This window comes from Pseudophryne corroboree, chromosome 4 (assembly GCF_028390025.1).
Source record: "Pseudophryne corroboree isolate aPseCor3 chromosome 4, aPseCor3.hap2, whole genome shotgun sequence".
NCBI lineage: Eukaryota > Metazoa > Chordata > Amphibia > Anura > Myobatrachidae > Pseudophryne > Pseudophryne corroboree.
In genome coordinates, this window is record NC_086447.1 from 459,629,742 (window position 1) to 459,643,288 (window position 13,547).

A 13,547-nucleotide genomic window follows, 5' to 3' on the forward strand; every position below is an offset into this window, starting at 1 on the left:
TTACCCCCCCTTTAGTTTAGTCCCCCAGTGGTAATGCCCCCAGTAGTTTAGCCTGCCTGTAGTTTAGCCTCCCTGTAGTTTGCCCCATGTAGTTTAGCCCCCAGTGGTAATGCCCCCTGTCGTTTAGCCTCCCTGTCGTTTAGCCTCCCTGTCGTTTAGCCTCCCTGTCGTTTAGCCTCCCTGTCGTTTAGCCTCCCTGTCGTTTAGCCTCCCTGTCGTTTAGCCCCTGCAGTTATGCCCCCAGTAGTTTAGCCTCCCTGTAGTTTGCACCATGTAGTTTAGCCCCCAGTGGTAATGCCTCCTGTAGTTTAGCCTCTCTGTACCTGTAGTTAAAGCCCCTGCAGTTATGCCCCATGTAGATTAGCCCCCAGTGGTAATGCCCCCTGAAGTTTAACCCCTGTAATTATGCCCCCAGTAGTTTAGCCTCCCTGTAGTTTGCACCATGTAGTTTAGCCCCCAGTGGTAATGCCCCCTGTCGTTTAGCCTCCCTGTCGTTTAGCCTCCCTGTCGTTTAGCCTCCCTGTCGTTTAGCCTCCCTGTCGTTTAGCCTCCCTGTAGTTGTCGTTTAGCCTCCCTGTCGTTTAGCCTCCCTGTCGTTTAGCCTCCCTGTCGTTTAGCCCCTGTAGTTATAGCCCCTGCAGTTATGCCCCCAGTAGTTTAGCCTCCCTGTAGTTTGCACCATGTAGTTTAGCCCCCAGTGGTAATGCCTCCTGTAGTTTAGCCTCTCTGTACCTGTAGTTAAAGCCCCTGCAGTTATGCCCCATGTAGTTTAGCCCCCAGTGGTAATGCCCCCTGAAGTTTAACCCCTGTAATTATGCCCCCAGTAGTTTAGTCTCCCTGTAGTTTGCACCATGTAGTTTAGCCCCTAGTGGTAATGCCCCTGTAGTTTAGCCCCTAGTGGTAATGCCTGTAGTTTAGCCCCTGTAGTTTAGCCCCTGTAGTTTAGCCCCTGTAGTTTAGCCCCTGTAGTTTAGCCCCTGTAGTTATAGCCCCTGTAGTTTAGCCTCCCTGTAGTTTAGCTCCCCAGTAGTAATGCCCCCCAGTAGTTTGCCCCCTAGTAGAAGTACCGCAAATACACTCAAACATTTGAAAAAAACACGCCAATCCCTGCTCCCGCGTATGACCGTTCATTCCTTCTGGCGTCTGCTTCTCGACACTATGGGAGAGACGTCATGACGTCCGTACCATACCGCACACTGACAGAGCCGGAAGCCGGAGCTCAGTAGTGAGCTCCTGCCACCAGTTTCCGTTGTGTAGAGAGACGGGCGCCTGCTGGTAACACAATCTCAGCGGGCACCCGTCATCTCCCTCGGCACCGGACACACATCGGGTTAGGTGAGCCGGAGGAGGGGTGTAGTATGGTATGCCGGCGGCCGGGCTCCCGGCTACCAGCATACCGACAGTGTGGCGAGTGCAAAGGAGCCCCTTGCGGGCTCGCTGCGCTCGCCACGCTGCCGGCACGGTGGCGTGCTACACGCGCCACGCTATTTTATTCTCCCTCCTGGGGGGTTGTGTACCCCCAAGAGGGAGAATAGCTGTCGGTATGCCGGGTGTCGGGATCCCGGCGCCGGTATACTGTGCGCCGGGATCCCGACATTCGGCATACTGAAGACCACCCCCGGAGGAGACGGTACTGCGTTCTGTCTCCAAATGGAATTGACGGAACGTAGTTCTGCCCCGTTCCGGCTCACTTTAACCCCTGTGTATCTGGCACTGTGGGGACTTATTTGTATCTTGCACTGTGTAGGCACCCATTTCTCTATCGTCCTAAGTGGATGCTGGGGTTCCTGAAAGGACCATGGGGAATAGCGGCTCCGCAGGAGACAGGGCACAAAAGTAAAGCTTTTACAGGTCAGGTGGTGTGTACTGGCTCCTCCCCCTATGACCCTCCTCCAGACTCCAGTTAGATTTTTGTGCCCGGCCGAGAAGGGTGCAATTCTAGGTGGCTCTCATAAAGAGCTGCTTAGAGAGTTTAGCTTAGGTTTTTTTATTTTACAGTGATTCCTGCTGGCAACAGGATCACTGCAACGAGGGACAGAGGGGAGAAGAAGTGAACTCACCTGCGTGCAGGATGGATTGGCTTCTTGGCTACTGGACATGAAGCTCCAGAGGGACGATCACAGGTACAGCCTGGATGGTCACCGGAGCCACGCCGCCGGCCCCCTCACAGATGCTGAAGCAAGAAGAGGTCCAGAATCGGCGGCTGAAGACTCCTGCAGTCTTCTTAAGGTAGCGCACAGCACTGCAGCTGTGCGCCATTTTCCTCTCAGCACACTTCACACGGCAGTCACTGAGGGTGCAGGGCGCTGGGAGGGGAGCGCCCTGGGAGGCAAATGAAAACCTATTTGGCTAAAAAAATACCTCACATATAGCCCCAGAGGCTATATGGAGATATTTACCCCTGCCTAAATGTACTAAATAGCGGGAGACGAGCCCGCCGGAAAAGGGGCGGGGCCTATCTCCTCAGCACACGGCGCCATTTTCTGTCACAGCTCCGCTGGTCAGGAAGGCTCCCAGGTCTCTCCCCTGCACTGCACTACAGAAACAGGGTATAACAGAGAGGGGGGGCAAAATAAATGGCAATATATCAATATAAAAGCAGCTATAAGGGAGCACTTAATCATAAGGCTATCCCTGTCATATATAGCGCTTTTTGGTGTGTGCTGGCAGACTCTCCCTCTGTCTCCCCAAAGGGCTAGTGGGTCCTGTCTTCGTATAGAGCATTCCCTGTGTGTCTGCTGTGTGTCGGTACGTGCGTGTCGACATGTATGAGGACGTTATTGGTGTGGAGGCGGAGCAATTGCCAAATATGAGGATGTCACCTCCTAGGGGGTCGACACCAGAATGGATGCCTTTATTTGTGGAATTACGGGATAGCGTCAACTCGCTTAAGCAGTCGTTTGCCGACATGAGGCGGCCGGACACTCAATTAGTGCCTGTCCAGGCGCCTCAAACACCGTCAGGGGCTGTAAAACGCCCTTGCCTCAGTCGGTCGACACAGACCCAGACACAGGCACTGATTCCGGTGGTGATGGTGACGAATCAACCGTATTTTCCAGTAGGGCCACACGTTATATGATTTTGGCAATAAAGGAGATGTTACATTTAGCTGATACTACAGGTACCACTAAACAGGGTATTATGTGGGGTGTGAAAAAACTACCAGTAGTTTTTACCGAATCAGAAGAATTAAATGACGTGTGTGATGAAGCGTGGGGTGCCCCGATAAAAAACTGCTAATTTCAAAGAAGTTATTGGCTTTATACCCTTTCCCGCCAGAGGTTAGGGAGCGCTGGGAAACACCTCCTAGGGTGGACAAAGCGCTAACACGCTTATCAAAACAAGTGGCGTTACCCTCTCCTGAGACGGCCGCACTTAAAGATCCATCAGATAGGAGGATGGAAAATATCCAAAAAGGTATATACACACATGCAGGTGTTATACTACGACCAGCTATTGCGACTGCCTGGATGTGCAGTGCTGGGGTAGTTTGGTCAGAGTCCCTGATCGAAAATATTGATACCCTGGACGGGGACAATATTTTACTGTCGTTAGAACAAATAAAGGATGCATTTCTTTATATGCGTGATGCACAGAGAGATATCTGCACACTGGCATCACGGGTAAGTGCTATGTCCATTTCGGCCAGAAGAGCTTTATGGACACGACAGTGGACAGGCGATGCGTAGAGGAGTTATTTGGGGTCGGTCTATCGGATTTGGTGGCCACGGCTACGGCCGGGAAATCCACCTTTCTACCTCAAGTCACTCCCCAACAGAAAAAGGCACCGACTTTTCAACCGCAGCCTTTTCGTTCCTTTAAAAATAAGAGAGCAAAGGGCTATTCATATCTGCCACGAGGCAGAGGACGAGGGAAGAGACAGCAACATGCAGCTCCTTCCCAGGAACAGAAGCCCTCCCCGGCTTCTACAAAAGCCTCAGCATGACGCTGGGGCTTCGCAAGCGGACTTGGGGGCGGTAGGCGGTCGTCTCAAAAATTACAGCGCGCAGTGGGCTCACTCGCAGGTAAATCCCTGGATCCTGCAGATAATATCTCAGGGGTACAGGTTGAAATTAGAGACAGAGCCACCTCGCCGTTTCCTGAAGTCGGCTTTAACAACGTCCCCCTCAGAAAGGGAGACGGTTTTGGAAGCCATTCACAAGCTGTATTCTCAGCAGGTGATAGTCAAGGTACCTCTTCTACAACAAGGGAAGGGGTATTATTCCACTCTTTTGGTGGTACCGAAGCCGGATGGCTCGGTAAGGCCTATTCTAAATCTGAAGTCCTTGAACCTGTACATAAAGAGGTTCAAGTTCAAGATGGAGTCACTCAGAGCAGTGATAGCGAACCTGGAAGAAGGGGACTTTATGGTATCCTTGGACATCAAGGATGCGTATCTCCACGTCCCAATTACCCCTCACACCAGGGGTACCTCAGGTTCGTTGTACAAAACTGTCACTATCAGTTTCAGACGCTGCCGTTTGGTTTGTCCACGGCACCTCGGGTCTTTACAAAGGTAATGGCCGAGATAATATTTCTTCTTCGAAGAAAAGGCGTATTAATTATCCCATACTTGGACGATCTCCTAATAAGGACAAGGTCCAGAGAACAGCTAGAGATGGGTTTAGCACTATCTCAAGAGGTGCTAAAGCAGCACGGATGGATTCTGAATATTCCAAAATCCCAATTAATGCCGACAACTCGTCTGCTGTTCCTGGGGATGATTCTGGACACAGTTCAGAAAAAGGTTTTTCTTCCCGAAGAAAAAGCCAAGGAGTTATCTGACCTGGTCAGGAACCTCCTAAAACCAGGAAAGGTGTCTGTACATCAATGCACAAGAGTCCTGGGAAAAAATGGTAGCTTCTTACGAAGCAATCCCTTTCGGCAGATTCCATGCAAAGGGATCTGTTGGACAAATGGTCAGGGTCGCATCTTCAGATGCACCTGCGGATAACCCTGTCGCCGATGACAAGGGTATCCCTTCTGTGATGGTTGCAGGAGGCTCATCTATTGGAGGGCCGCAGATTCGGCATGCAGGATTGGATCCTGGTGACCACGGATGCCAGCCTGAGAGGCTGGGGAGCAGTCACACAGGGAAGAAATTTCCAGGGAGTGTGGTCGAGCCTGAAAAAGTCTCTTCACATAAGCATTCTGGAACTAAGAGCAATCTACAATGCTCTAAGCCAGGCGGAACCTCTGCTTCAAGGAAGACCGGTGTTGATCCAGTCGGACAACATCACGGCAGTCGCCCATGTAAACAGACAGGGCGGCACAAGAAACAGAATGGCAGAAGCTGCCAGGATCCTTCGCTGGGCGGAGAATCACGTGATAGCACTGTCAGCAGTATTCATCCCGGGCGTGGACAACTGGGAAGCAGACTTCCTCAGCAGACACGACCTTCACCCGGGAGAGTGGGGACTTCATCCAGAAGTTTTCCACATGCTATTAAACCGTTGGGTAAAACCAATGGTGGACATGATGGCGTCTTGCCTCAACAAGACACTGGACAGTTATTGCGCCAGGTCAAGAGATCCGCAGGCAATAGCTGTGGACGCGTTGGTAACACTTTGGGTGTACCAGTCCGTATATGTGTTTCCTCCTCTGCCTCTCATACCAAAGGTATTGAGGATTATACGGCAAAGAGGAGTAAGACTAGTGGCTCCGGATTGGCCAAGAAGGACTTGGTACCCGGAACTTCAAGAGATGGTCACGGACGATCCGTGGCCTCTACTTCTGAGAAGGGACCTGCTTCAGCAGGGTCCTTGTCTTTTTCAAGACTTACCGCGGCTGCGTTTGACGGCATGGCGTTTGAATGCCAGATCCTAAAAGGAAAAGGCATTCCAGAAGAAGTCATTCCTACCTTGATAAAGGCAAGGAAGGAAGTCACCGCGAAGCATTATCGCCGTATTTGGCGAAAATATGTTGCGTGGTGCGAGCAGCGGACTGCTCCGATGGAGGAATTTCAACTGGGTCGTTTTCCTACATTTCCTGCAATCAGGATTGTCTATGGGTCTCAAATTGGGATCTATTAAGGTTCAAATTTCGGCCCTATCAATATTCTTCCAAAAAGAATTGGCCTCAGTCCCTGAGGTCCAGATTTTTATCAAAGGAGTACTGCATATACAGCCTCCTGTGGTGCCTAAGGTGGCACCGTGGGATCTAAATGTAGTTTTAGATTTCCTCAAATCCAATTGGTTTGAACCACTAAAGAATGTGGATTTGAAATATCTCACATGGAAAGTGACTATGTTACTGGCCCTGGCTTCGGCCGGGAGAGTATCTGAACTGGCGGCTTTGTTTTATAAAAGCCCTTATTTAATTTTCCATTCGACATAGGGCAGAGCTGCGGACGCGTCCGCATTTTCTCCCTAAGGTGGTATCAGCGTTTCACCTGAACCAGCCTATTGTAGTGCCTGCGGCTACAGAGCTGTCAGAGCCTTAAAAATATACATTTAAAGGACGGCTGGAGTCAGAAAATCTGACTCGCTGTTTATACTGTATGCACCCAACAAGTTGGGTGCACCTGCTTCTAAGCAGTCGATTGCTCGTTGGATTTGTAACAAAATTCAACTTGTACATTCTGTGGCAGGCCTGCCACAGCCTAAATCTGTTAAGGCCCATTCCGCAAGGAAGGTGGGCTCATCTTGGGCGGCTGCCCGAGGGGTCTCGGCATTACAACTCTGCCGAGCAGCTACGTGGTCAGGGGAGAACACGTTTGTAAATTTTTACAAATTTGATACCCTGGCAAAGGAGGACCTGGAGTTCTCTCATTCGGTGCTGCAGAGTCATCCGCACTCTCCCGCCCGTTTGGGAGCTTTGGTATAATCCCCATGGTCCTTTCAGGAACCCCAGCATCCACTTAGGACGATAGAGAAAATAAGAATTTACTTACCGATAATTCTATTTCTCGGAGTCCGTAGTGGATGCTGGGCGCCCATCCCAAGTGCGGATTATCTGCAATACTTGTACATAGTTATTGTTAACTAATTCGGGTTATTGTTTAGGAAGCCATCTTTCAGAGGCTCCTCTGTTATCATACTGTTAACTGGGTTTAGATCACAAGTTGTACGGTGTGATTGGTGTGGCTGGTATGAGTCTTACCCGGGATTCAAAATCCTCCCTTATTGTGTACGCTCGTCCGGGCACAGTACCTAACTGGAGTCTGGAGGAGGGTCATAGGGGGAGGAGCCAGTACACACCACCTGACCTGTAAAAGCTTTACTTTTGTGCCCTGTCTCCTGCGGAGCCGCTATTCCCCATGGTCCTTTCAGGAACCCCAGCATCCACTACGGACTCCGAGAAATAGAATTATCGGTAAGTAAATTCTTATTTTTTTGGCGTTTTTATATGTATGTGGCACTGCACTGGGGCATTCTATGTATGTGGCACTGTACAACATGACTAAAAACAGGATTATGACACAAGGTCATACTGCTATAAACGCCATACCGAAAGGTGTGCGCACAAAAATGGGGTGTGGCTTTGTTACAACTAGGCCATGCCCCCATTTTTGGCGCACGCATGATAGTGGCTCTTACCCTTTACAACAGATCTTTTCTGTTTTTTTTTCCTCTGACTGGTTGGCCACCCCTGATGTAACCAGTCATGTTTAAAGGTTAACAGATTGAAAGTTTGCTACCCTGGCCCTGAAACGGACTTGCCAGACACAAGTTTATAAATTATTTAAAATTTGGGTTAGACGAACATGTAACAGCATTTGAACCCACTTTCCAGTTCATCTTTTGTCCCATTCTATATGCACTATATACAGCTCTTTATAAAATGTTTTTCTCTTACGTCCTAGAGGATGCTGGGGTCCACATTAGTACCATGAGGTATAGACGGGTCCACTAGGAGCCACTGGCACTTTAAGAGTTTGAGAGTGTGGGCTTGCTCCTCCCTCTATGCCCCTCCTACCAGACTCAGTTTCGAAAATGTACCAGGGGGAGCTCCTAGAGCTTCTTTAGTTTTATTATTTCTCTAAGAGAAGCAGCGCCATGTTCAGGGGGCGGAGCTTCTCCTCAGAGCGGACCCAGCAGCGTTCAGCGCCATTTTCCTGCCTGCAGATCCTCTGCAGAGACGTTGACAGGGAGAGCTGTCCCTCCAGGCAAATCCAGGGGGTTTTAGTAGGGGTAGGGAAGGCTGTGTAAATACTGTGTGTAGTCTATTAAGGTACACAATAAGCGCTAGGTAGTTGTATTATATCTACCTCAGTAAGCGCTGTGTGTGGGTTTGCTCCAATCTCTGTCTCTCTCTGTGGCATACTTGGGGGGGGAAACTGTGTCTGACATTTCCCTGTGTGGGTGTTTGTTGTCTCTCATAGCCATGTCTAGGGACTCTGTGTCATATGCTGCAGAGGATGCTTCCTCTCAGGAGGGATCCATTCCATGTACACAGGAATGTAATGTTTTGTCTCAGATCCCAATTAATGAGCCTGAGTGGTTGTTCTCTATTAAGGGGATGATCTCTCAGATCTCTACCAGGATAGCTCATACTGAGACCGAAACTCAGGTGTTAAAGAATTCTATGGCAGTTTGGTCAGGTTCTGTTCCTATTCCTGCAAAATCCCCTAGTATGTTCCCACAGAAACGTGCACTTGCCCACATTATGCAAGATGACACGGATACCGACTCTGAAACAGCAGACGGTGATGGGGATGTGCTGAGGGGGGCGACATCCCTTGCAAAGGGGGTGCAGCTCATGATTGAGGCCATTAGAGATGTGTTAAACATGAATGACACGCCACCTGAGCAGGTTGAGGAGGCTTACTTCACTGACAATAAGAAAGCCTTGCTAACCTTCCCTGTATCTAAAAAATTAAACGCTCTATTTGAAAAATCCTGGGAAAACCCGGAGAAAAAATTCCAGATCCCAAAAAGGGTTCTGGTTGCTTTTCCCTTCCCTGAGGAGGATAGGAAAAAATGGCAAAACCCACCCATAGTTGACGCATCTGTCTCCAGACTGTCTAAAAAGGTGGTTTTACCTGTCCCTGTATCTACCGCGTTAAAAGAACCGGCTGATCGTAAGATTGACACTACGTTCAAATCCATATACACTGCTTCAGGAGTGGCGTTAAGGCCCACTATTGCCTGTGCATGGATTTCTAAAGACATAGTAAAGTGGTCAGGCACATTACTAGAGGATTTGGATACAATGGATAGAAGTGACATTGAATTGTTTCTACGTAACATACAGGATTCTGCGGGGTTCATGCTGGAATCCATGAAGGTCCTGTGGACGCTGACTGCACGGATATCTTCCATGTCTGTCTCAGCTCTCAAGGGACTCTGGCTACGCCAGTGGTCTGCAGACGCGGAATCCAGGAGAAGTGTGGAGAACCTACCCTACACAGGTCAGGCTCTTTTTGGGGATGCGTGGATTTCCACGGCAACCACGGATAAGTCACCTTTCCTTCCCTCTGCTACACCTACGAAGAAACCATCATTTTCTTCAGCTGTGTCGCAGTACTTAAGGACCGCTAAGGCAAAAAATGTCCTAGCCTCCTACAAGGTGGTCGTGCAAAATCCAAAAAGCCTGCACCCGCAGGCTCCCAGGACTAGAAACCTGCTTCTGGTTTCTCAAAATCCTCAGCATGACGGTGGACCGCACAGCCTGGAGGATGGGCTGGTGGGTGCGAGACTCAGACATTTCAGACACTTCTGGGTGTTGTCCGGCCTGGATCCCTGGGTACAGGATATTGTGTCCCAGGGGTACAGACTGGAGTTTCAAAAACTCCCGCCTCACCGATTCTTCAAATCAGGCTTGCCAGCTTTGCTGACAGACAGGGCGATCCTACGGGAGGCTATCCTAAAATTGGGAAAGTCACAGGTCATTGTCCCAGTTCCACCTCATATTAAAAACAAGGGTAATTATTCAAACCTTTTCGTGGTACCGAAACCGGATGGTTCGGTCAGACCAATTTTGAACTTGAAATCGTTGAACCCTTACCTGAGGGTGTTCAAATTCAAAATGGAGTCTCTCAGAGCAGTGATTTCAGGTCTAGAGGAGGGAGAATTCCTGGTATCCCTGGATATTAAGGATGCGTACCTCCACATTCCGATTTGGCCACCACACCAGGCTTATCTCAGATTTGCACTATTAAACAGTCACTATCAATTTCAGGCACTGCCATTCGGCCTCTCTACAGCACCGAGGGTGTTCACCAAGGTGATGGCCGAGATGATGGTTCTCCTCCGCAGAGAGGGGTTGAACATAATCCCATATCTGGACGATCTGCTGATAAAGGCATCGTCCCGGGGAGACGACGTTGCAGTCCATTGTTCTCACAACTCATCTGCTCAGGGAACACGGTTGGATCCTGAACCTTCCAAAGTCACATTTGGAGCCTACAGGGAGATTGTCTAATCTGGGGATGATCCTCAACACAGAAGTGCAGAGGGTGTTTCTGCCGTAGGAGAGCGCGTTGGTGATTCAAACAATGGTCCGGGATGTCCTGAAGCCAACCCGGGTATCGGTTCATCAGTGCATTCGCCTTCTGGGGAAGATTATTGCCTCCTACGAGGCTCTACAGTACGGAAGGTTTCATGCTGGGTCCTTCCAACTGGATCTCCTAGACAAATGGTCGGGTTCTCACCTACACATGCACCGGAGGATACGTCTGTCGCCGAAAGCCAGGATTTCACTCCTGGTACTGCAAATGCCTCACCTTCTGGAGGGCCACAGGTTCGGGATTCAGGACTAGGTCCTTCTTACCATGGATGCAAGTCTCCGAGGCTGAGGCGCAGTCACTCAGGTGGAAACCTTCCAAGGAAGGTGGTCAAGTCTGGAATCCAGTCCTCAAACGTTCTGGAACTAAGAGCCGTCTACAACAGTCTTCTCCAAGCGGCTCATCTTCTGTGAGATCGAGCCATTCAAGTGCAGTCGGACAATGTAACGACGGTGGCCTACTTAAACCGACAGGGCGGAACAAAGAGCAGAGCTGCAATGCCAGAGGTAACAAGAATTATCCTCTGGGCAGAAAAGCACGCGGTGGTGCTGTATGCAATCTTCATTCCGGAAGTAGACAACTGGGAAGCGGACTTCCTCAGCAGACACGGTCTCTATCCAGAAGAGTGGGGACTCCATCCGGAGGTGTTCACGAAGGTAACAGATCTTTGGGGTGTAACTCAAATAGACATGATGGCCTCTCGTCTCAACAAGAAGCTTCGGAGGTATTGTTCCAGGTCGAGGGACCCGCAAGCCGTGGCGATGGATGCCCTAGTGACTCCGTGGGTGTTTCCAGTCGGTGTACGTGTTTCCTCCACTACCACTCATTCCAAGAGTTCTAAAACTCATAAGGAGAACAAGAGTTCAGGCAATCCTCATTGCGCCAGACTGGCCAAGATGGGCTTGGTATGCGGATCTTCTGGATCTACTGCTAGAAGAGCCGAGGCCTCTTCCTCTTCGGGAGGACCTGCTGCAGCAGGGGCCGTTCGCTTATCAAGACTTACCGCGGCTATGTTTGACGGCACGGAGGATGAACGTCAGATATTAGCTCGGAAGGGCACTCCGAACAAGGTTATTCGGGTGGTCTTCAGTATGCCGGCTCTTGGGATCCCGTCGCACAGTATACCGGCGCCGGGATCCCGACAGCCGGCATACCGACACTTATTCTCCCTCGTGGGGGTCCATGACCCCCCTGGAGGGAGAATAAAATAGCGTGGCGCGCGTAGCGAGCCCGCAAGGGGCTCATTTGCGCTTGCCACACTGTCGGTAAGCCGGCGGTCGGGCTCCCGGCGCCGGTATGCTGGTCGCCGGGAGCCCGACCGCCGGCAGATCGTAATGAACACGGTTATTCCTATCCTGATACAGGCTAGGTAAGGAGTAACGTCTAAACATTACCATCGTATTTGGGAAAAAATATGTATCTTGGTATGAGTTCAAGAAGTTTCCTATGGTGGAGTTTCAACTGGAACGGTTTCTACTCTTCCTGCAAGCAGGTGTGGATATGGGTCTGAAGTTGGGATCCGTAAAGGTCCAGATTTAGGCCCTATCCATTTTCTTCCAGAAACAATTGGCTTCCCTCCCTGAGGTTCAGACTTTCTTGAAAGGGCTTCTGCACATCCAGCCTCCCTTTGTGCCACCTACGGCTCCCTGGGATCTTAACGTGGTGTTACAGTTCCTCTAATCGGATTGGTTCGAGCCTCTACCGGAGGTTGAGGTCAAGTTTCTCACGTGGAAGGCTGTCACTTTGTTGGCCTTAGCTTCTGCTAGACGTGTGTCGAAGTTGGGGATTTTGACTTGTAAGAGCCCCTACTTGATCTTCCATGAAGATAGAGCTGAGCTCCGGACACGTCAGCAGTTCCTTCTGAAGGTTGTATCTGCATTTCATATCAACCAACCTATTGTGGTGCCAGTTGCTACTGGCTCCTCATTTTCATCAAAGTCCTTGGATGTTGTAAGGGTTCTGAAAATCTATGTGAAGAGGACTGCTCGTCACAGAAAATCGGACTCTGTCCTGTCTGATCCCAAGAAACTTGGGTGTCCTGCTTCTAAGCAGACGATCTCTCGCTGGATCAGGTTCACTATGCAGCATGCGTATTCTACGGCAGGATTGCCGTGTCCTACGTCAGTTAAGGCCCACTCTACTCGTAAGATGGGTTCTTCCTGGGCGACTGCCCGGGGTGTCGTTCCTTTACAGCTTTGCCGAGCGGCTACTTGGTCTGGGTCGAACATGTTTGCAAAGTTCTACAAGTTTGATACTTTGACCTCTGAGGACCTGAAGTTTGGTCAATTAGTTCTGCAGGAGCCTCCGCGCTCTCCCTCCCGTTCTGGGAGCTTTGGTACATCCCAATGGTACTATTATGGACCCCAGTATCCTCTAGGACAGGCATGTCCAACCTGCGGCCCTCCAGCTGTTGTGAAACTACATATCCCAGCATGCCCTGACACTGTTTTGCTGTCAGAGAATGCTAAAGCTGTGTCAGGGCATGCTGGGATGTGTAGTTTCTCAACAGCTGGAGGGCCGCAGGTTGGACATGCCTGCTCTAGGACATAAGAGAAAATAGGATTTTAATTACCTACCGGTAAATCCTTTTCTTGTAGTCCGTAGAGGATGCTGGGCGCCCGCCCAGCGCTCGTGATCCTGCAGTGGTTACTTAGTTCAGTACTGCTTAGTTCTTGGTTAAGTACTGTTTTGTTACTTGGTTAAGTAATATTGTTCAGCCGTTGCTGAGTTTTCAAGCTGGCTAGCTTGGTTTGCCTTGTATGTGTGAGCTGGTGTGAATCTCGCTACTATCTGTGTAATATCCTTCTCTCGAAGTTGTCGCTCTCCTCGGGCACAGTTTCTAGACTGAGTATGGTAGGAGGGGCATAGAGGGAGGAGCCAGCCCACACTCTCAAACTCTTAAATTACTAGTGGCTCCTAGTTGACCCGTCTACACCCCATGGTACTATTGTGGACCCCAGCATCCTCTACAGACTACGAGAAAAGGATTTACCGGTAGGTAATTAAAATCCTATTTTTTTTAAAATGTTTGTTGTGTTTTGACATTATCACTTCATTTTGATTGCTACCTAATAGAACTAGATGTAACAGCATCCTGTCC

At 49.9% G+C, this 13,547-nt stretch overlaps 1 protein-coding gene across 1 annotated transcript in view; it reads left to right on the forward strand.

Moving 5' to 3' along the window:
* The window catches only part of UFL1 (UFM1 specific ligase 1), a 199,640-nt gene that overhangs the window by 73,910 nt on the left and 112,183 nt on the right, over positions 1 to 13,547 (forward strand). The window lies entirely within an intron of this gene.